The sequence below is a fragment of the Bos grunniens genome, chromosome 9 (assembly GCF_055505025.1).
Source record: "Bos grunniens cultivar Pamir isolate PY7600 chromosome 9, Bosgru_T2T1.0, whole genome shotgun sequence".
NCBI classification, from domain to species: Eukaryota; Metazoa; Chordata; class Mammalia; order Artiodactyla; family Bovidae; genus Bos; species Bos grunniens.
The window spans coordinates 57,602,998-57,626,144 of NC_141173.1; the positions used below are offsets into that span (position 1 = coordinate 57,602,998).

The window sequence follows — 23,147 nt, forward strand, 5'->3', positions numbered from 1 at the left end:
TGTTTATTTAAATCAGATACCCTAAGAATGCTTTCATTTTCTTTCTACTCACACTACTCCTTAAAAGTTTACCTAGGAATAAATCTAGCTTAGAAAGCAAAATATCTATACTCAGAAAACTATAAAACACTGATATAAGGAACCAAAGTGAACACAAACATGTGGGAAAATACCATGTTCTTGGATTGGAAGAATCAACATAATGAAAGTGAGTATACTTCCTAAAGCAATCTACAAATTCAATGCAATTCCTATCAAATTACCAATGGCATTCTTCACAGAATTGAAACAAGAAAAACTTCCATTTTGTATAGAAATACAAAAGAAACTGAATAGCCAAAATAATCTTGAGAAAGAAAAACGGAGCTGGAGTTTTTCTTTCTCAAGATTATTTTAGCTATTCAGTTTCTTTTGTATTTCTATACAAAATGGAAGTTTTTCTTGTTTCAATTCTGTGAAGAAGGACTTCAGACTATACTACAAAGCCACAGTAATCAAAATAGTATGATCCTGGAACAGAGAAAGAAATATAGACGAATGGTACAGGATAGAAAGCCCAGAAATAAACCTATGCACATATGGTCACATAAACTATGACAAAGGAGGTAAGAATATAAAATGAAGCAAAGACAGCTTCTTCCACAAGTGGTGCTGGGAAAACTGGACAGCTACATGTAAAAGAATGAAATTAGAACACGACCTAACACGATACACAAAAATAAACTTGAAATTGATGAAAGACCTAAATAGGAGACTGGACAATATAAGACTGTTAGAGGAAAACATAGGAAAAGCGCTCTTTGACATAAATCACAGCAAGATCTTTTTGACCCACTTCCTAAAATAATGAAAATAAAAGCAAAATAAACAATTGGGACCTAATTAAACTTAGGAGCTTTTGCACAGCAAAGTAAGTAAGTAAGTGAAGTCACTCAGTTGTGTCTGACTCTTTGCGACCCCATGGACTCTAGCCTACCAGGCTCCTCCTTCCATGGGGTTTTCCAGGCAATAGTACTGGAGTGGATTGCCATTTCCTTCTCCAGTTTGCACAGCAAAGGAAACCACAAACAAGATGAAAAGACAATCCTCAAATGGGAGAAAATATTTTCAAATGAAGCAACAAATGTTAATCTCAAAAATATACAAATAGCTTATGGACTTTAATACCAAAAAACAAACAATCCAATCAAAAAAATGGGTGTAAGGCCTGAACAGATATCTCTCCAAAGAAAACATGCAGATGGCCAAGAAGCACATGAGAAGATGCTCAACATCACTATTAGAGAAATCAAAATCAAAACTACAAAGGTATCACCTCACACTGACCAGAATGGCCATCCACACAAAAAAAATCTACAAACAATACAGGAGAGGATTGGTGAAAAGGGAACCCTTTTATTCTGCTGTTGGGAAGGTAAATTGATACAGCCCATGGATCATGGAAAAAGGAAGAGAGTTCCAGAAAAACATCAATTTCTGCTTTATTGACTATGCCAAAGCCTTTGACTGTGTGGATCACAATAAACTGTGGAAAACTCTTCAAGAGAACCTGCCTCTTGAGAAACCTGTATGCTGGTCAGGAAGCAACAGTTAGAACTGGACATGGAACAACAGACTGGTTCCAAATCGGAAAAGGAGTACCTCCAGGCTGTATATTGTCACCCTGCTTATTTAACTTCTATGCAGAGTACATCATGAGAAACGCTGGGCTGGAAGAAGCACAAGCTGGAATCAAGATTGCTGGGAGAAATATCAATAACCTCAGATTATTGATATGCAGATGACACCACCCTTATGGCAGAAAGTGAAGAGGAACTAAAAAGCCTCTTGATGAAGGTGAAAGAGGAGAGTGAAAAAGTTGGCTTAAAACTCAACATTCAGAAGACGAAGATCATGGCATCTGGTCCCATCACTTCATGGGAAATAGATAGGGAAACACTGGAAACAGTGTCAGACTTTATTTTTGGGGGCTCCAAAATCACTGCAAATGGTGACTGCAGCCATGAAATTAAAAGACACTTACTCCTTGGAAGGAAAGTTATGACCAACCGAGATAGCATATTGAAAAGCATATGAAAACATTACTTTGCCAATAAAGGTCCTTCTAGTCAAGGCTATGGTTTTTCCAGTAGTCATGTATGGATGTGAGAGTTGGACTGTGAAAAAAGCTGAGTGCCAAAGAATTGATGCTTTTGAACTGTGGTGTTGGAGAAGACTCTTGAAAGAGTCCCTTGGACTGCAAGGAGTTCCAACCAGTCCATCCTAAAGGAGATCAGTCCTGGGATTTCTTTGGAAGGAATGATGCTAAAGCTGAAGCTCCAGTACTTATCATGGCCAGTACTTTGGCCACCTTATGTGAAGAGTTGACTCATTGGAGAAGACTCTGATGCTGGGAGGGATTGGGGGCAGGAGGAGAAGGGGACGACAGATGATGAGATGGCTGGATGGCATCACCTACTCGATGGACATGAGTTTGAGTGAACTCTGGGAGTTGGTGATGGACAGGGAGGCCTGGCATGCTGCAGTTCATGGGGTTGCAAAGAATCAGACATGTCTGAGTGACTGAACTGAACTGATACAAAGAACAGTATGGAGGTTCCTTAAGCCTGGGAACCTGCGGCCTAACAGGCATGTGACCAATATAGTGCAGAGACTCTGAGAGGTTAAGGTGAGCCCAGAGGTGGAGCAAGAGAGAAATCTCTGTGCTCACCATGGAGAGAAACTCCACCTCTTCTGTGAGCAGGATGGGAAGGTCATTTGTTGGCTTTGCGAGTGATCTCAGGAGCACCGAGGTCACATCACATTCCTCATGGAGGAGATTGCGCCAGAGTACCAGAAAAAGCTCCAATCGTGTCTGCAGAGGCTGAAGGGGAAAAAACAGGAAGCTGAGGAGTTGGAAATTAAAGTCAGAGAAGAGATGTCTACTTGGAAGATTCAAATACAAAATGAGATACAAAATGTCCAGGGAAAGTTTACACAACTAAGACAAATCCTGGACAATGAGGAGATTAAGGAACTGAGAAAACTGAAGGATGAGTTGGGAGTTATTCTCAAAGAGCTGGCATGATCTAAGAATGATCTGGTCCAAGAGAAGCTATTGGTGAGCAATCTCATCTCAGATGTGGAGCGCCATTTGCAGGGATCAACAATGGAGCTGCTGCAGGATGCGAATGTTATCATGAAAAGGAGTGAAACCTTGGCTCTGAAGAAGCCAAAATCTTTCCCCAGGGAACAGAGGAGAGTGTTTCGAGCTCCTGATCTGAGAGAGATACTGCGTGTGTCTAATGAGCTGACAGATGTGCAACGCAACTGGGTTCAGGTGACCCTGAATTCTCCCAAGTGTGCAAATGTTGTCATTTTTCCGGATCAGAGACAAGTTAGATATGCATCCAGTGACCAAGGCTATAATGCGTACTTGAATTATAATTATGAAACTTTTGGTGTCCTGGGCTCCCCAGTTATCACATCAGGGAGACATTACTGGGAGGTAGACATGTTAAAGAAAAGTGCCTGGATCCTGGGGGTATGTGGTGGAAAATGTGAAAATATCATGATAGTACCATCAATATTTGGAAATTGTGGAAATGGAAATTATCCAATTGATTTTTCAGGATATAAACCTAAAAATAGAAATTGTGGAAATTGTCACAATGTTTATTCAAGATATCAACCTAAAAATGGCTATTGGGTCATAGGGTTAAAACATGATTCTGTATATAATGCCTTTGAGTCTTCCTTCTCAGGTCCTGTGATTTTAACCCTCTCCCTGAGTGTTTCTCCTCATCGTGTTGGGGTTTTCCTAGACTATGAGGCTCGCACTGTCTTATTTCTCAATGTCACCAACCATGGGTTTCCCATTTATACAGTCTCTTCATGTTCCTTTCCTCAGAACATAGTTCCATATTTCAGTCCTATGAACTGTGGTGCCCCCATGACTCTGTGCTCACCAAGCCGTTGAGTCTTCTTACATTCACACTCACTCCTCTATAGTGCCTCTTACTGTAGGTGCATCTGACACACCTGTGCTTATCTGCAACATTCTTACCCTTTTTCCTTGCTGCCTCTCTTTTTTTTCCATTTGAACATCCTTCATTCATTAGGAGGGTGAACAATTTCCCTTGTGTCATATTTTCCCCAATATCATGTATGTGTTAGAAAATCTTAATTAATTTTCCGTACTCCATGGTAAAATGATGGATGCCCCATAAAGAAAGAGCAGTATTGATGTAACACCTTTGCCAAATTTTACAATCTCATTTACTCTGCCACTGACTGAGAAAATGATAGAAAGCTTTTCAAAAACATTTGTATATTAGACCTAGTATAGGAGTCCTTCACTAAAGAGTGAGTGCTGAGCTGTGTTTCAGTTTATCCATGATGCCAATATTCATTAAGAAATTGAGGAAAAAATATCATAAATGATATGTATTAAGAATTAAAGTTTTGTGTTCAGAGTGTCTAAGTTCAAGCCCTGTCTCTACACATTAGAAGTGTAAACTTGAATAGCATATTTAAGTGATATGTTTATTTTCTTAAAATAATCTTGTTATAAAATTGTACCATACACAAGATCATTGTGAAAAAATAAACACAACTAAGTATAAAGCATAAAAAAAAAAAAAACACTAAACAGAGAACTATCATATGACCCAGCAATCTCACTACTGTGCATATACCCTGATAAAACCATAATTCAAAAAGACACATGGACTCCAATGTTCGCTGCAGCACTATTTACAATAGTTAGGACATGGAAGCAGCCAGATGTCCATCAACAGATGAATGGATAAAGAAGATATGGGGTGTGTGTGTGTGTGTGTGTGATGGAATATTGCTTGCTTGCTTGCTAAGTCGCTTTAGTCGTGTCTGACTCTGTGAGACCCCATAGATGGCAGCCCACCAGGCTCCCCCATCCCTGGGATTCTCCAGGCAAGAATACTGGAGTGGGTTGCCATTTCTTTCTCCAATGCATGCAAATTTAAAGTCAAAGTGAAGTCGCTCAGTCATGTCCGACTCTTAGCAACCCCATGGACTGCAGCCTACCAGGCTCTTCTGTCCATGGGATTTTCCAGGCAAGAGTACTGGAGTGGGGTGCCATTGCCTTCTCCAGTGATAGAATATTACTCAGCCATAAAAAGGGAATGAAATTGAGTTACTTTAAGTGATATGGATGAACCTTGACCCTATCAGATTGAAGTAAGTCAGAAAAACAAATTGTATTTTACCACATATATATGGAATCTATTAATAGAAAAATGTTACTGTTGAACCTATTTGCAGGGCAGGAATAGAGTTATACTAAGATGTAGAGAATGGACTTGTGGACAAATTGCGGGGAGGAGAGAGAGGATGAATTGAGAGAGTAACACTGACACATATACATTACCATGAGTAAAATAGATAGCTAGTGGGAAGCAGCTCTATAACACAAGAAACTCAGCTCGATGCTCTGTGATGACCTAGATATGTGGAATGGAGGGATGGGAGGAAGGCTTAAAAAGGATGGGATATATGTATACACAGGGCTGATTCACAATGTTGTACAACAGAAACTAATGCAACATTGTAAAGCAATTGTATTCCAATAAAAATAGAAGAAAAAATTTACAGTACAGCTTTAGTTCCTTGAAATTTTATTTTTAAAGCCCAACAATGATCTACTGATTGCCTAAATGAGCACACTTGCCCTAGCTTTTCATACTTCCTTCATAATGTTGTTAACCCCTGTTTTCTATTTAATCTTTCTCCTCAACTGCCTGTCATGATAAAAATATTCATTTTTTCTCTCTTTTCTCTGATGCTTCCCCTTACCCAGTCTGCTTTTGTGTGGATCTAAATAGGACATATACCTTAAGGCCCAATCAATCTTCAAACAAAAGAAACTGTTAGAAAATCTAAAAGCAGGATCCAGAAGTAGAATCCAAAACCAAAAGATGTGCTAGAGAAAAAGCAGAAACTAAGATTTTCCCAGGGCTGAGCTATAGAAACTTGGAATTTCTATTCAGAGTTTTGCTACTGAAGTGCTTCATTCAGGTCATTCCTAATATTCAGGGAGGTTTCAAATTCCCAAAAGAAAGGATCTTATTGAGCTATCTTATGCTTTGGGTCAATCATTTTTGGCACCATACAAGATCTGGAATAGAGTCTTGGTTGGTTCTAGAAGTTGGAAAAGACCACGGTTGGCATCTACTACAAGTATTCATTGTAAATATCTCCTACATTCCTGCACTGAAAATACAATTTTTGGACTTCTATTCCATTCTGCATGATACAAGTTAAAGCAGACACTGAAAACTAGCTAGTTAGTTCACAGAGACATGGCTGAATGAACATAAAATCATATATATATATATATATATATATATATATATCAGATATGAGCTAAGAGTTTCAAGGAAGAAAATATACAGTAACAGTTTTCAAAAATTTTTAAATTATAAGTTAGAAAAAGTCAACTAATTTTCATACCTCCAGGGAATAGGAATGAATATCACAGTGTAAAATATTTGTGATTGTATTTCTGTGGCTCAAAGTAAAGAGGAATATTTTATCTTTTTTATTTAAGTATAATTGAGTTAAAATACTATACTGGTTCCAGGTGTGGCTCACAGTGATGCAACAATTTTGTACATTACAAAATGACCACCACTTTAAATCCAGTTACCAAGTCACCACACAGTTATTACAATTTCACTGACCATATTCCCTATACTGTATATTCTATCCCAGTGACTTAATTTATAACTGGAAGTTTGTACCTCTTAATCTACTTGTCCTATTTTGCTCATCCTGTAACTTCCCTCTCCTCTGGCATCTACTGAGTTGTTTTCTGTTTTAGGATTCTATTTGCTTTGTTTTCTCATTCGTTTTATCTTTAACAAGATCAGATAGTAGCTGTCTTTGTCCTTCTGAATTATTTCACTTTATAATACCCTCTAGGTCCATCCACCTTGTTAAAAATGGCCAGATTTGGTTTTATGTTTTATTCCTGTGTGTGTATCTCACATCTTCCTTATTAATTCATCTATCAATGAACACTGCAGTGAACTTTGGGATGCATATGTCTTTCCAAATTAGGGTTTTCATTTTCTTTGAATAAATACCCAGAAGTGGAATGGTTGGATCCATGTTAGTTCTTTTTTTTTTTTTTTTTAATTTTTTGAGGAATTTCTCAACTGTTTTCCACAGTTACTACACAAATTTACATTCCCACCAACAGTGCACCAATGTTCCCCTCTCTCCACATCATCACCAACACTTGTTATTTATCTTTTGATAATGGGCATCTGATAGGTGCGAGATTGTATGTCACTGTGGTTTTGATTTATAGTTCCCTGATGATGAATGATACTGAGCATCATTTCACCTGTCTGCAGGTCATCTGTCTTCTTTGAAAAAAATGTCTATTCAGGTCTTTTGTCCATATTTTAAGTAGACTTGGAGGATTATGAGTTGTATGAGTTCTTTATATAGTTTGGATAGTAAGCCCTTATCAAATACATCATTTGCAAATGCCTTCTCACATGCATTAGGCTGCCTTTTTTTGTTGTTGACAGTATGGTTTCTTTTGCTGTGCACAAAAACATTTTAGTTTAATGTACTGCCATTGCTTAGTTTTCCTTCTGATGCCCTTGCTTGAAGAGACACATCCAGAAAATACTGCAAAGACCAATATCAAACAGCAAATTCTGTATGTTTTCTTCCAGGTGTTTTATGGATTCAGGTCTTATATTTAAGGTTTAATTCATTTTGAATTTATTTTTGTATGGTATGTAGGAAAATGGTCTAGTTTCATTCTTTTGTGCAGTTGTCCAGTTTTCAGAACATCATTTTATTAAAGAGACTGTCTTTTCCCCCGTTTTCTATTCTTGCCTCCTTTGCCAAATGATTAGTTAACTGTATAAGCATAGATTTATTTGCAGCTTCTCTGTTCTGTTCCATTGATCTGTGTGTCTGTTTTTGTGCCAGTATTATACTGTTTATGGCATGATACCTACAGCTTTCTTCCTTCTCAAGACTGCTTTTGACTTTTTAGGGTGTGTTGTTTCCTCAAAGTTTAGGATTGTTTATTCTTGTTCTCTAAAAACTGCCATGGGTATTTTGATCAGGATTGCACTGAATATATAGATTGCTTTGTGTAGCAATGACATTTTAACAACAGTAATTCTTCCAATCCATGAACACAGTCTATCTTTTCACTTGCTTCATCTTCAGTTTCCTTTATTGATGTCTTATAGCTTTCAGAGTACAGATTTTTCACCTCCTTGATTAAATTTATTCCTAGGTATTTTGTTCTCTGGTATAATTGTAAATGGGATCTCCTTAGTTTTGCTTTCTGATAGTTTGCTACAGAAATAAAACATATTTCTATATATTTACTTTGTATGCTGCAACATTACTGAATTCATTTGTTTGTTTTAATACTTTTTTGGTAGCATCTTTAATATTTTCTATATATCTTGTCATGTAACTTGCAAAGAGTAACAGTTTACTTCTTCCTTTCCAATTTGGATTTCTTTATTTTTTTCTTATCTGATTGCTGCAGCCAGCATTTTCAATAATGTTGAATATACCTTGCAAGAATGGGCATCCTTGATTTCTTCCTGATCTCAGAGGGATAACTTTGTTTTCCACCATTTAGGATGATGTTATCTATGAGTTTATCATGTATAACTTTTTTATGTTGGCATATGTTACTCTCTATACCTACTGTGTGCAGAGTTTTTATCATAAACAGATGCTGAATTTTGTCAAACACTTTTCTGCATCTATTGAGATGATGGTATAATTATTATACTTTGCTTTATTAATGTGATGTATCATTTTGCTTGACTTGAAGATACTGAACCATTCTCCCATCTTTGGAATAACTCACACTTGGTCATGGTACAACTATCCTCTTATTCAATTGTTGAATTTATTTTGCTAATATTGTATTGAGAATAGTTTCATTTAAGTCCATTGGGGATAATGGCCTGGATTTTTTCTTTTTTTTTTTTTGGATGTATCTTTATCTGGTTTTGGTATCAGTCAGGGTAATGTTGGTCTCAGAAAATGATTTCAGAAGTGTTCCTCTTCAATTAAAAAAATAATTTGAGAAAAATAGGTATTAATACTTCTTTAAACATTTGGTAGAAATCACCTGTGAAGAGAAGCCATTTGGACTTGAACTTTAATTGTTGGAAGTTTTTTTGATTATTGATTCACTGAATTATTAATAATTCTGTTAATATCTTCTGCTTTTTCCTGATTTATGGAAGAGTGGATGTTTCTAAGAATTTATTCTAGGTTTCTCAATTTGCTGACATAATTGTTCACAGCAGTCTCTAATGATTCTTTGTATTTCTGTGGTATGGGTTAGAATTTCTTCTCTTTACTTTCAGATTTTATTTACTTGAATACTCTTTTTTTTTTTTTCTTGAGTCTGGCTAAACTTTATCTATTCTATATTTTCAAAGAACTAGCTTAGTATCATTGATATTTTTCTATTTATTAGTATCTATTTCATTTTTTTGTACTCTGATCTTTATTATTTCCTTACTTCTATGAACTTTAGGCTTTGTTTATTCTTCTTTTCTGGTTCCTTTAGGTATGTAGTTCAATTGTTTATTTAGAATTTTTCTCATTTCTTGAGGTAAGGCTGTTCACTATGATTCCCTCTTATAATTGCTTTTGCCATATTCCATTGATTATTCCATTGCAAAATTAAGACTTAAATTGAAGAAAGTAAAGAAAACTACTAGGCCATTAGATATGACCTGAATCAAATCCCTTATTTGGAAGTGATAAAGAGATTCAAGGGATTAGATGTGGCTGACAGAGTGCCTAAAGAACTATGAACAGAGGTACATTACATTGCACAGGAGATGGTGACCAAAACCATCCTTAAAAAAATAAATGCAACAATGTAAAACGGTTGTGTGAGGAGGCCTTACAATAGCTGAGAGAAGAAATGAAAGGCAAAGGAGAAAGGAAAAGATATACCAAGCTGAATGTAAAGTTCAAAAGAATAGCAAGAAGAGATAAGAAAACCTTAAGTGCACAATGCAAAGAAATAGAGGAAAACAATAGAATGGGAAAGACTAGAGATCTCTGCAAAAATACTAAAGATACCAAGAGAACATTTCATGGAAAGATGGACCCAATAAAGGACATAAACAGTAAGGACCTAACAGAAGCCAGAAGAGACTAAGAAGAGGGGGCAAGAAAAAAAGGTCTTAATGACTGGGATAACCATGATGGTGTGGTCACTCACCTGAAACCGGACATTCCGGAGTGTGAAGTGTGAAGTTAAGTGAGTCTTAGAAAACATTACTAGGAAGAGTTAGTGGAGGTGATGGAATTCCAGCTGAGCAATTTCAAATCCTAAAAGATGATGCTGTTAAAGTGCTGCACTCAATAGGCCAGCACATTTGGAAAATTCAGCAGTGGCCACATAATTAGAAAAAGTCAGTTTTCATTCCAATCCCAAAGAAAGGCAATGCCAAAGAATGTTCAAACTACTGCACAATTGCACTCATCTCACACACAAGCAGAGAAATGCTCAGAATTCTCCAAGTGTGGCTTCAACAATACAAAAACCAAGAACTTCCAGATGTACAACCTGCATTTAGAAAAGGCAAGGGAACCAGAGATCAAATTGCCAACATCACTGGATCACAGAAAAAGCAAGATAATTCCAGAAAAATATCTACTTCTGCTTCACTGTGCTAAAGCTTTTGTGTGGATCACAAAACTGTGGAAAATTCTGAAGAGTTGAGAATACCAAACCACCTTACCTGCCTCCTGAAAAACCTGTATGCAGGACAAGAAGCAACAGTTAAAACTTGATATGAAACAATGGACTGCTTCAAAATTGGGAAAGATGTATGTCAAGGCTGCATATTGTCACCCTGCTTATTTAACTTATATACAGAGTATATCATGGGAAATCCCGGGCTAGATGAATCATAGGCTGGAATCAAGATTTCTGGGAGAAATGTCAATAACCTCATATATGACACACATATATGACACCACAACCTCAAATGACACCACACTTATGGCAGAAAGCAAAGAAGAATTAAAGAGCCTCTTGATGAAAGTGAAGAGGAGAGTGAGAAAGTTGGCTTAAAACTCAACATTCAGAAAACCAAGATCATGGCATCTTGTCCCATCACTTCATGGCAAATAGATGGGGAAACAATGGAAACAGTGAGAGATTTATTTTGGGGGGTTCCAAAATAACTGAAGATGGTGACTGCAGCTATGAAATTAAAAGATGCTTGCTCCTTGGAAGAAAAATTATGACCAATCTAGACAGCATATTAAAAAGCAGAGACATTATTTTACCAACAAAGGTCTATCTAATCAAAGCCATGGTTTTTCCAGTGGTCATGTATGGATGTAAGAGTTGGACTATAAAGAAAGCTGAGGGCCGAGGAATTGATGCTTTTGAACTGTGGTGTTGGAGAAGACTCTTGAGAGTCCCTTGGACTGCAAGGAGATCCAACCAATTATTCCTAAATGAGATCAATCCCGAGTATTCATTGGAAGGACTGATGCTGAAACTCCAATAGTTTGGTCACCTGATGCAAAGTGCTGACTCACTGGAAAAGATCCTGATCTGGAAAAGATTGAGGGCAGTACGAGAAGAGTGACTCCTAGGATGAGATGGGTGGATGGCATCATTTACTCAGTGGACATAAGTTTGAAGAAACTCCAGAAGACAGTGAAGGACAGGGAAGCCTGGAGTGCTGCAGTTCATGGGGTTGCAAAGTGTCAGACACAAGTAAGCAACTGAACAACAACAACATTAATTTTTCAAAGTTCTGTTTCCATTTTCGTTAGTCCCAGGGTATTTTTAAATGTTCTCTCTGATTCTGTCCCTTTGATTTCTGAATACATGATTACTGACATGTATGTACTTGCCATTTTATTTATTGTTTTCTGGTTGTTTATGTAGTTCTCTTTTTCTTTCTTATTTTAGTCTCTTCCCTTATGGTTTTAGAATTTTTAAAATGTTGTGCTTGGGTTTCTCTTGTGTGTGTGTGTGTGTGTGTGTGCGTATACATATATGTTTATGGTTTGTAGCTATCATAAGGTTCATGAATATTGACCTATATACATGTGGTTTATTTAGGGCTGCTCACCATAAGTTTGAATGAATTCTAAAAGCACTATATTTCCTCCCTTCTGTGCTTTTATGTTTTTAACATGATATTTTACATCTTTTCATTTTCTATATTCCTTAACTAATTGTAGTTATAGTTGACTTTATACTTTCTTATAATCTTCATATTTACTTTTTAAGGGGTTGATCCATGCCTTTAGTATAAAATTGACTTTACCAATGAGATTTTTTTATAGATGTTCTTATTTTTATTTATGGCCTTTTCCTTTCTGCTTAAAAAAGACCCTTTAAGAGCCTTTAAGATCCTTTCTTCAGACTGAAATTTTGTGGCCCCCAAGGTTGGTTAGTTACAGGACCAAAGTAGAAATACGCTTTATGAATGCTACACAGACCTAGAACAGATTACAGCATCTACAATAAACATAGGAACATACTAGGTCACAAGCCAAAACACTGGTTAATATTAGGCCTTAATGTCAAAAACTTATCTGACAGGCTGTAAAGTTTGCCAGAGCACTCTGTTCTTCTGTGGGGAAATAACCTAAGCTGGCATTTTTTTCCACTCAGGCTAATAAAAAAAATCTTTATATAATTTTTAAATTGCAAAAATAATATAAAGAAAACAAAAACAGAAGAAAAATTATCCCCTCTTGAATACAACTACTTTGGTTTATCTAATTCCAATATTTATTACTTTCAAATGTGTTTTTACATGGCTTATATACACACACTTCCCATATGTAAAATTCAGCACCTTTATTTTTTTCTCTTATCACACATCCTCAGATAGTCCTCTACTCCTCTTTTGAAGGAGTCAAAGAATTTTAAGAAAATCATGTCTTAAGTTTTTTGTTTTTTTTTTAAAGAAGTAGCAGAATGTGATTGCATTTTTCTCATAGCAATCTTTAGGTGTATCTATGTCTCCATTTATAACTTGAGAAAATTTGCTAACCACTTGGGATGAAAGGCTATGTCTTTCCTCCGCAGTCATTCTCATCTGTGATAATTTAGGGCAGAGCAGATTTGTGACTATACTCCCACCAATGTCTTAGCCATGTATCACAGGTACTCTTCATAGGTAATGCTCCTCCTCAGAATGATAGTAATGCTTTTCCTCTCCAGAGGGATACATATGGTACATTGTTTTTCCCTTCTAATAAATAACACAAATAAATGCAAAGTGTCTAATGCAAACTTGCATTTAAACCCTATATAAGATACACATACTTTCCTCTTTGGGAAACAATTATCTTTTTCTTTCAGAAGTGAGTCTATATTTTGGCCAGAATATTATCTCTTTAAAGTTAATCCCTTTGTGATAACTAAGCAAGAGATATTAGGAAATTGTTACTCTGGTAAAAATGAGCACATGAACTATAAGAAGGGCTATAACAGTTCAAAATAACGGAACATTCAGGTTACTGTTAGAGAAAGGGAGAAGATGATGTAACAGAATATTTTTATTTTGAATAGTATCTTTAAGCATATTTGAATACTAACACTATCTGTGGACCAAAATATCCAATCATCCAATCATTCATCCTTTATTAAATGTTAACTTATGTTAACTATGTGTGTGACAATGACAAAATCACTTAGTCTGAGTTTACTCATCAGTGCACTAAATGATAGTTTCTAAAAATTCCTTCCAGTTCTTTAAATGTAGTCTGTTATTCATGATTGCCACCATCACCACCACCTCCAGCCACATATATTAAAACCACAAGATTCCTTAGTGAGAATACAAAAGATTATTAAACAAAGCCCCTCCTGCCAATGGGCCTAAATCTATAGTAATGAAATACAGCTAAATTGGGATAATAAATGACAATAATACATAAATTAAACATTTAACGTATACAAATAATCTCTCATTCACCAACCTTTTCAGGTCAGATCTTTTACAAATATTGGTCTTGTGATTGAAATATATTATTTATATTTCTAGTCTTTATTTCTTTGAAGTAAGGTGAAGTAGATTGACGATCTATGTGTAAAAAATCCTTCCAGTATTTTTTTTTTTTTTTTTGAATCAGTTATTATGGTCTTACTTACACATGGTCTTGTTCAGTTGCTGAGTCATGTCTGACTCTTTTGTGACCCAGTGGACTGTAGCCTGTCAGGCTCCTCTGTCCATGGGATTTTCCAGGCAAGAAAACTGGAGTGGGTTGTTATTTCCTTCTTCAGGGGATCTTTCCAACCCAGAGATCAAACTCACCTCACCTGCATTGGCAGGCAGATTCTTTACCATTGAGCCACCAGGAAGCCTCATATATGGCCTTGCTGCTAAGTTGCTTCAGTCATGTCAGACTCTGTGTGACCCCATAGACGGTAGCCCACCAGGCTCCCCTGTCCCTGGGATTCTCCAAGCAAGAACACTAGAGTGGGTTGCCATTTCCTTCTCCAATACATGAAAGTAAAAAGTGAAAGTGAAGTCACTCAGTCGTGTCCGACTCTTCGTGACCCCATGGACTGCAGCCTACCAGGCTCCTCTGTCCATGGGATTTTCCAAACAAGAGTACTGGAGTGGGGTGCCATTGCCTTCTCTGATATATGGCCTTACTTATGCATAAACTTAAAGATATTTTTCTTTGGTGACCAAATACTGAGAGCATTGGACTTAGCTTCAGAGTCCAACACCTGTCACAATTAATAATTATAAATATATGATTATATGTAATTATAATGTAATTTTAATTGTGTATTTACAATTTCATTTATAATCATTTAATTATAAATGTAATAGTAGTATAGGATTATAATTTTACATGTAAAATATGAATATGCAATATTTATATAAATTTTATATGCAATATACTGCTGCTGCGCTAAGTCACTTCAGTCATGTCTGACTCTGTGCGAACCCACAGATGGCAGCTCACCAGGCTCCCCCATCCCTGGGATTCCTCAGGCAAGAACACTGGAGTGGGTTGCCATTTCCTTCTCCCAGTATGCAATATACAATTATGCGTAATTTATTTATAATTGATTTAAGTATATTTGAGAACAAATTTTTTTTTCCTTTTTTTTAGGATGGGGTTCAGGATGGGGAACACATGTATACTAATTAAATAATTTTCTATTAAAGAAAAAAAAAAGAGAACAAATTTAACTGATTCTTTTTTTTTTAAATAACTGATTCTTATTAAGCATATAAGGACTTCATGGGAGCAGAAGTGCACAGGTGCACTAAAGAGAGGCCTATGAGCAATATTCTCTAGGCCTTAGACAGTGGTCAGTCATTTGCACAGGGACAGGGAGTTCTTGTTAAACCAGCAGTTAACGCTCAGTGGAGACCGGGCAAGAGAATTTCTATTCTATCTGAAGACAAAACACAAGCATATAAAGAAGTATGCAAAAATATGGTAGAAATCGCTATAGAACAATGTAGTGAATATAGAAATATACAATTCAATGCCTAACTAATAAATGGGCACTAACAATGAGTCCAGAAAGAACTTTTCAAGGTAAAGAGTGTTAGGAGGTAACAGCTCTTTTCCACTCCTAAATAGTCCTTCCACATGAGAGGAAGTAAAATTAGCAATGCACTCGAGTTCTCTCTGCCTCTTTAATCCTCCCATCCCATGGGAATTCAATGCATTTTCTCATCGGAAAATTTCAGTTTAGCATCGCCCTTCTCTTTTTGGAATTACCTGCATGAGTAGAGTATGCTTGCTCTCTTAAGATTAAGCTCTGTCTCAGTTTGTGGAGGGAACTTGCCTCTGTCCAGAGCTGCCTATGGTTTGAAATTTGACATAAGAAGTGCACTTGTCTACAGTCATAAGCCACATCCTTCAACCCAGAATCTATCAGTAATAAAGGTGATATTTTGGCTCCCATTACTTATTATTATCTTTTTTTTTTTAATTTGGTTCAGAACCTAAGTGAAGAAGATAGTTTTAGAGAGTGCTGGGCCCTTCAAAGGATCCAGCAAGAAGATCAAAGAAGGCTCCAGGGAAGATGTGGAACTTCAGGTAGAGACAGAGAGAAACAGAGAGTCCCCAGTACTCTCACATTTCACTGAAATTGCCTTTTAATGGGTCTGTCATTCCCAGCTCTTCACTGATAACTCTTTCCACTCTACTGCAAAAGCCATCCTTCCTAGAAATGTGCCTCCGATTAAATATCTCAGTTACTTCCTGAGCATAATATACCGTAACATTCAAGGGCTGTTATTAGGTGACCATTTATCTTGTTTTGTTTAGGGAAATCCCAGTCTGAATCTGTTGTTTTGGTGTCATTATTCATAGCACCTCCTTTTACTCTTAAAAGTGTTCCAGTTTCAAAGAGTTTTATTGTCACCAATTTTATGATGTAACTCTTACCTAACCTTTCAGTCTCTTTTCCATACAGCACTTCTGGCTGTATGAATGTAATCCACTCAGCAATTTCAAATAATGCACATATGATGTCTCTGGCCCTTTGTCAAAGCTCCCCCTTTTCTATGGAATGCCTTTCCTTCCACCCTCATTTGATAAAATCCTACTTAACCTTCATGGCCCAGATGCAAGGTCATTGCTTCTGTCAAGTCTTCCCTGTCCCCTCTCTGCTCATCTGAACTCATGCTTAGTCTGCATCTGCCACTGGAATGAAATGTATTTTGAAGCACTAATGCAACCAGTATATTTTGATAAATGTATACAAGTCAATTTTTGCTAAAACCGAATATACGTAATGTTAAACAATGTCTAAGGAGTGAATATTGCACTGATAGTCCTTCATAGCTGTGCTTCATAGCTGGGCTTCATAGCTGGTCATAAGATGTGCTGTGTAAGAGTCAAGCAGAGTTTAATGTTAAGCTGGAGACAGAGAACAAACAGGAGTTAAGCAGGGTGTATGAGAACTCTCCCTGGTGAGTATATAACTGCGCTTGTTTAGATGGGCAGTAAACAGTCCAGCTCCAATCATGGCCTGTGCTAGAGAACAGTGGATTCTTTTATAGACACTGGGAGACATTGTTATGCTGTCGTAGTGACTGCATTGTCATTACTGCTAACGTTTAGTGTTCTTTTGAGTCTTTTAATCACTTCAAGAGTATTGTCAAAAATTCTAGTACTCAGAACTGTGCAGTGATGACCAAAAAAAAAAAAATAGAAAGCTACTGGTACAGTAACTAAGAGCATAGGTTTTTGAATAAAGAGACCTAGAGACATATTCTGCCACCCTCTAAGTATGACTTTAGAGAAATTATTGAAACTCTCTAAATGAAGTTTCTTTAATCCATTAAAAAGGGACAAAATACCTGTCCTATTCTATCCAATTATGTAAAATCATGCTTGAAAAGGGCATATATAATGAGTATTCAGTAAACGTTAGCCACTCCTTCCTAGAAAATATTTTGTGTACTCTTGTAGGTTGTGATACCAAGGGAACTAATCAACCAATGCAACTTCATGTTTGTGGGGAAAAGTGTGCAGAAGAAAACTCAAGTATTTAGAATATAAATCTCCAAACAGCTTTGCAGCCCAAAGCTACTCTGAGCCACCAGTTCCAGTTTTTCATAATTTGGTTCAAGTAGGTTGGTCACAGAGAGACTGACAGAGAAACTAGGTCCTCCTTCAGTGTACTTCGGTGGGGATAATTTTCAAACTTGAATACCTTTATATCATTATATTTTCTCTTTTTCTCTCTGACCTTGTCTATCCCTGTCCCTCTTATTTTTTCTTTCAAGAAACCCAAGTGTTTACTTGGCAAGGCTCTTTTGCAACCACTTTCTTAACAAAGATTTCTGTATCTTCTGATGCAATATGATAAAAAATAATTTCCTGCCTTCTCCCCTCAATCTCTTCCTAAGCCAAGCAGAAAACATACTGAAGGTTTTATTAAAATGCTATTGTTACTAATGATGACAGAAAGAATAAAGGACTTTATTTCTAATGCTCACCTCCTTGCTGTACGCTTTGAAAAATAAAAATCAAGAATAACATCTCTTCACAAGACTACTGGTAGATTTGGGTTGACAAATAATAGAAAGATAGCCTGTCATATTTTTGAGAAGAAATTCATTCTAAGAATACCTGAGCATTTCTTCTATGCTAAGCTGAGTCAGTGCTTGGGCGGGTCTCTGGGTAAAGTGTAGAGGAAAAGAGGGAGGTAACAACGGAGAGACAGCAGCTGTACTGACTAGCAGTAAAAGCAGAAGGTTAATGGAAGATCAAGTTTACAGAGGTATTTTTCTTCCTTTTTGTCCACTGTTCGTGCCCAGATCAATGTTAATCTTGCCTCACAAAATGTTCTCCTGTTTTCTTATGACAGGGATAATATTATCAACATCTTAGGGGTGCTGTGAGAATTAAACACAATAATAAATGTAAAACAATGCCTTGCCCACGAAAAAACCAAATGGTGTTAGTCATTATTATTGCTGTTACTTATTTTTTATTATTGACCTTACCCTTGAGGGACACTAAGGTAGAAAGAAATACTGGATGGATTATGCAGTGGTGTGAGATGAGATGAAGAGAAAATAATGTTTCCATACAGGAGTTAGCAGATGAATGAAGAAAATGAAAAACACAAAAACATTCTACGAAGTGGAAAAGGGAGGTCCCATATCTATGAGCAAAGGGATGTGTTATATGTTCAGTATTTATTTGATCTCACCCTGAGAGTCAAAAATACATGAGTCAGATGGAAAGCAAGATGGTGCAGAATACCAAGCACAGCAGAAGCTTCGTGGAGGATAACCTTGGAAATGGGCAGAGATAATTAAGCTAGTTCCAAGCCAACCTCCTGAGATTGAAGGGTGGGTATAAGAGAAAATGATTCTTCAGTGACAGGAATATGGTAGCAAAGCAGTAACTCAGTGAAAAAGCAAAGACAGTGAACTCAGAAGAGATTCGGGTCATCCCAGGAGACACATCAGAAAATTGAAGGAGATCATGAGCAAAAAAGTGTTCACAGTTCAGTCCATGGAAAATGAATCAAGTTAAAATAAGAGAGAAATATAACCTCAGTCAAAAGAGGCTAAGACACCAATATTCTTTAGGAACCAGTGTGATATGAGCTCATAAAAGAATGGGATCAAGTAATTAGCCTAATCTCCCAGGGAGAGTTTTGAGACAGACCTTTGTAACCCAATCAGGTAGTGAAATGTTTCCAAGTACATCTTATGAGTAAATTAATTAACTGGCCCTTTATCACATAAGAAAATGAGCAGCACATCCTGGAATAAATAAATATGGAGATCTAGAAAAACCTGAACACTACTATGAGAAAAATGCAATTGTATACTGCTACTTCCTTAAAAACAATTAAGACAGTCTTTTCTTAAAATTGTTCTTTGATAGACTTTTCCTTTAAAGGAAAAAGTAAAGAACTATTTAAAAGTGGGTGATGATATCTCAGAGAGAAGTAAAAATAAATCTATATACTTGAATGCCCATCTGACCCACCTGATTGGGGCAAAGATAATGCAGGTCCTCTCAAATGCTGAAGCACTTACAATCATAGAAACCCACTTACTGAAGTGCTTGTCTGAGTATAAATGCTGAATAAATGTGACCTGTTTCTAAAACAGAGCACATTTACATTTTAACAATACATTTTAATCCAAATAGAGAGTACTGATTCATGGAAGGGGTTTCTAGTACATTGACAGAACTAAGGATGGAGATATTTTGGAGTCAAGAAGTCTTTTGTATCTTGTCAAATCCTACTGGAAATTGGTATGTGGGATGAGCCTAGGATGAGAGTTCAACACTGGCAGGTTTTATATATAGAAGTTTCTAGGAGTTGTGAAGGACACCACAATAAATACTGTCCACATTTCCTGGGGAAAATAAGTCAAATAACTTACTATTTGTGGAGAAACAGTCTGAAACTGTTAAGGCTTCAGAAAGTCACCAAAGATCTGTCATGGGATCATGTAAGCTGTCAAAATTGTATAACTTAGGGGCTAGAGGATATGTTAAAATTCTTATTAGCTAAAATGAGGGTAAAGAAAGCAGGGTGCAGAACTGTACGTGTTTATATAGAAATTAAATATATATGCAATTTGAGGTAACAATGTATTTGGAAGGACTTTCAACTTGCAGGAAGTTGAGAAATGAAGTTCAGGGTTACCTGAGAATAAGGGGCTGGCTTTTTTTTTTTTTTATTCATCACTGTAATGCCACTGTCAATATCTTTTCAAATAACCTTAAGTTATCTGAACCCTTCTGGATTTTACTCAGATTTCTAATGCCATTTTAACATTTTACACAGTGGTTTAATAATACAGAGTCCTTGGCTCAAAAAAATTAGGAACAGATGGCAAGAATGGACGCATTCCCATTCCTGATGTGCACTTTATTATACTCCTTTCAAAGAGTGACTTAAAGCACATTCCAAAAATGTACAGTAGGTGTGTGGATTGCATCTCTTGAGAAATGACTATTTTGTGCAGTTATCCTTTAACTATTGCTTTTCCGAGCTCTGTTTCAGGATTAATGGGACAACCTTAGAAAACAAAGTAAATTAATAACTAGTGATGCAGATGCCCAATACAATTATTTCATAACCTATAATGAATCTTATATTGTGAATCTCTTTTCCAAACAAAAATTCTACTTCCTAATATTTAAAAAGGACTCCTTACAATACTGAGAACCAAGCACAAAAATGTTTTAATTAATTCTATTTTAGTATTTATTTTTGAGGTATATTGACATATAATACTGTATTAGTTTCAGGTGTACAACATTATGGGTTTGATATTTGTATATACAGCAAAATGAGCCTAGGACATTTTAAAATTTCTGACTTCGGAATTATGAAATGGTAAGATAAAAAAAATAATAGCCATAGCTAATATTAAGTGAGTGCTTGTTATTTTCCACTCATTACTTTAAGTGTTGTATGTTTCAAAATCTCATTTATTGTTCAAAATTACCCCCATATTAGGGAATACATTTTTAGGGGTAAGTTTACTCCCAATTTCTAGGTGAGAAAACTGAAAGACAAAGATATTAAGTATTTTGCCTTCTCAAGGTTTATTGAGGCTTCCCTGGTGGCTCAGACTGTAAAGCGTCTGCCTGCAATGTGGGAGACCCGGGTTCGATTTCTGGGTCGGAAAGATCCTCTGGAGAAGGAAATGGCAACCCACCCCTGTGCCCTTGCCTGGAAAATCCCATGGACGGAGGAGCCTGGTATGCTACAGTCTATGGGGTTGCAAAGAGTCGGACACAACTCAGCGACTTCACTCACTCACTCACTCAAGGTTTATTAATAACATACTCTTGCTGCTGCTGCTGCTGCTAAGTCGCTTCAGTCGTGTCCGACTCTGTGCGACCCCATAGTTGGTCATTAATAGCAACATTTGATCACTAACAGAATGGAAAATATTTATATGTATACCTACAGAGTAAGATAACTTAGTTGATTTTTAATGTACTTACTACTAGATTACCATTCAGTTTGTTAGCTACCAGCAATACAGATAGCAATGAAAGGCTATCTATTCCCTGGTGACTCACTTGGTAAAGAATCTGCCTGCAGGGCAGGAGACCTGGGTTCGACCACTGGATTGGGAAGATTCCCTGGAGAAGGAAATAGCTACCCACTCCAGTATTCTTGCCTGGAGAATTCCGTGGACAGAGGTGGGCAACAATCCATGGGGTCACAAAGAGCCGGACATGACTGAGTGACTACTGCTGCTGCTGCTGCTGCTGCTGCTAAGTTGCTTCAGTCGTGTCCGACTCTGTGCGACCCCATAGACCGCAGCCCACTAGGCTCCGCCATCCCTGGGATTCTCCAGGCAAGAACACTGGAATGGGTTGCCATTTCCGTCTCCAATGCATGAAAGTGAAAAGTGAAAGTGAAGTTGCTCAGTCGTGTCCGACTCTTAGCGACCCCATGGACTGCAGCCTACCAGGCTCCTCCGTCCATGGAATTTTCCAGGCAAGAGTACTGGAGTGGGTTGCCATTGCCTTCTCTACCAAGTTTTACTCCAGTATTCTTACCGAGAAAATCTCATGGACAGAAGAGCCTGGCAGGCTACAATCCATGAGGTCTCAAAAGAGTCGAACACGACTAAGTGACTGAGCATGCACACAACACAAGTTTTCCTCAAAGTATACCACTGGCTCAATGTACTCCCACTAAATCCTAACAAAGTAACTAAAATTGTGATTAAAATTTGATAGTCTGCTTCTTAGGTCATAGCTATTTTACTAGAATTATACATAGTGCAGAGGCTTCAAGAGGCTGATTAATTTCTGTAGTGGTGATATTTTTCTATGAGCACTTGGCTTGGCGGGTGAGGAAAGCTAGATATCTTAGAAAGTTAATAAACCGAAGTCTCAATTAAATAGGCTCAGGAGACCAGAAGGGGGAGCTCCTGCACCCTGTGACAAAAGCAGAACCCAACAGGAAGAAAGACTCCTTTCCTGGCACGGTCTCAGTCCCTGAAAAGCCATGGGTTCTGTTTACTGTAACCCTCCTAACTCCTTTTTCCCCTCTAAAAAAGCATTCTCTGTTCTTTGCTTTGCTGGGACTTGCAAATGGCTTGCATTGATTGTAGACCCCAAATTGCAGTTTTGTGCCAATCCAGTATCAACTCCTCCTTGCTAGAGAAATATCCAGTAGTATTTTTACATCAACAATATACAAGAAAAAAAAACAATGATCCTGTAAGGAATGATCTGTTTGGAGTTTACTTTGGTGTTCTGGAGTCACACACCCTCAGATTTGCAAAATAGCATCTTGTCCTTGAACAGTAAGCCTTTTCTGCATGTGACTTCCAAAAAATCACACTTGCTTGAAAACTATGAGAGAAATAATTAAGCAAGAGATCTTTATCTTCATTTTACCAAGTTGTCAAGGTTTGGCTTGTACTTCCTCTGGACTTACAATTTAAGAACACTGCATTGACCTCAGCTCTGAATTAGTTCTTGCCAATTTTGCATGCTGTCTGAAGCAGCAGTTCTCAAACATTACTGTGTATCAGAACCAACTGGATGTTTGTTAAAATTCAGTTTATTAGGGACTCTAGCCCCAATTTTTAGGTTCAGTTGGCTTAGGATAGGGCTGAGGAATTTGTATTTCTAACATGTCC

At 37.0% G+C, this 23,147-nt stretch overlaps 1 protein-coding gene and 1 pseudogene across 1 annotated transcript in view; both read left to right on the forward strand.

The window, feature by feature from the left end:
* Positions 1-23,147, forward strand: part of EPHA7 (EPH receptor A7) — a 531,141-nt gene that overhangs the window by 212,733 nt on the left and 295,261 nt on the right. The window lies entirely within an intron of this gene.
* LOC147365991 (tripartite motif-containing protein 5 pseudogene) lies at positions 1,331-4,475 on the forward strand (annotated as a pseudogene).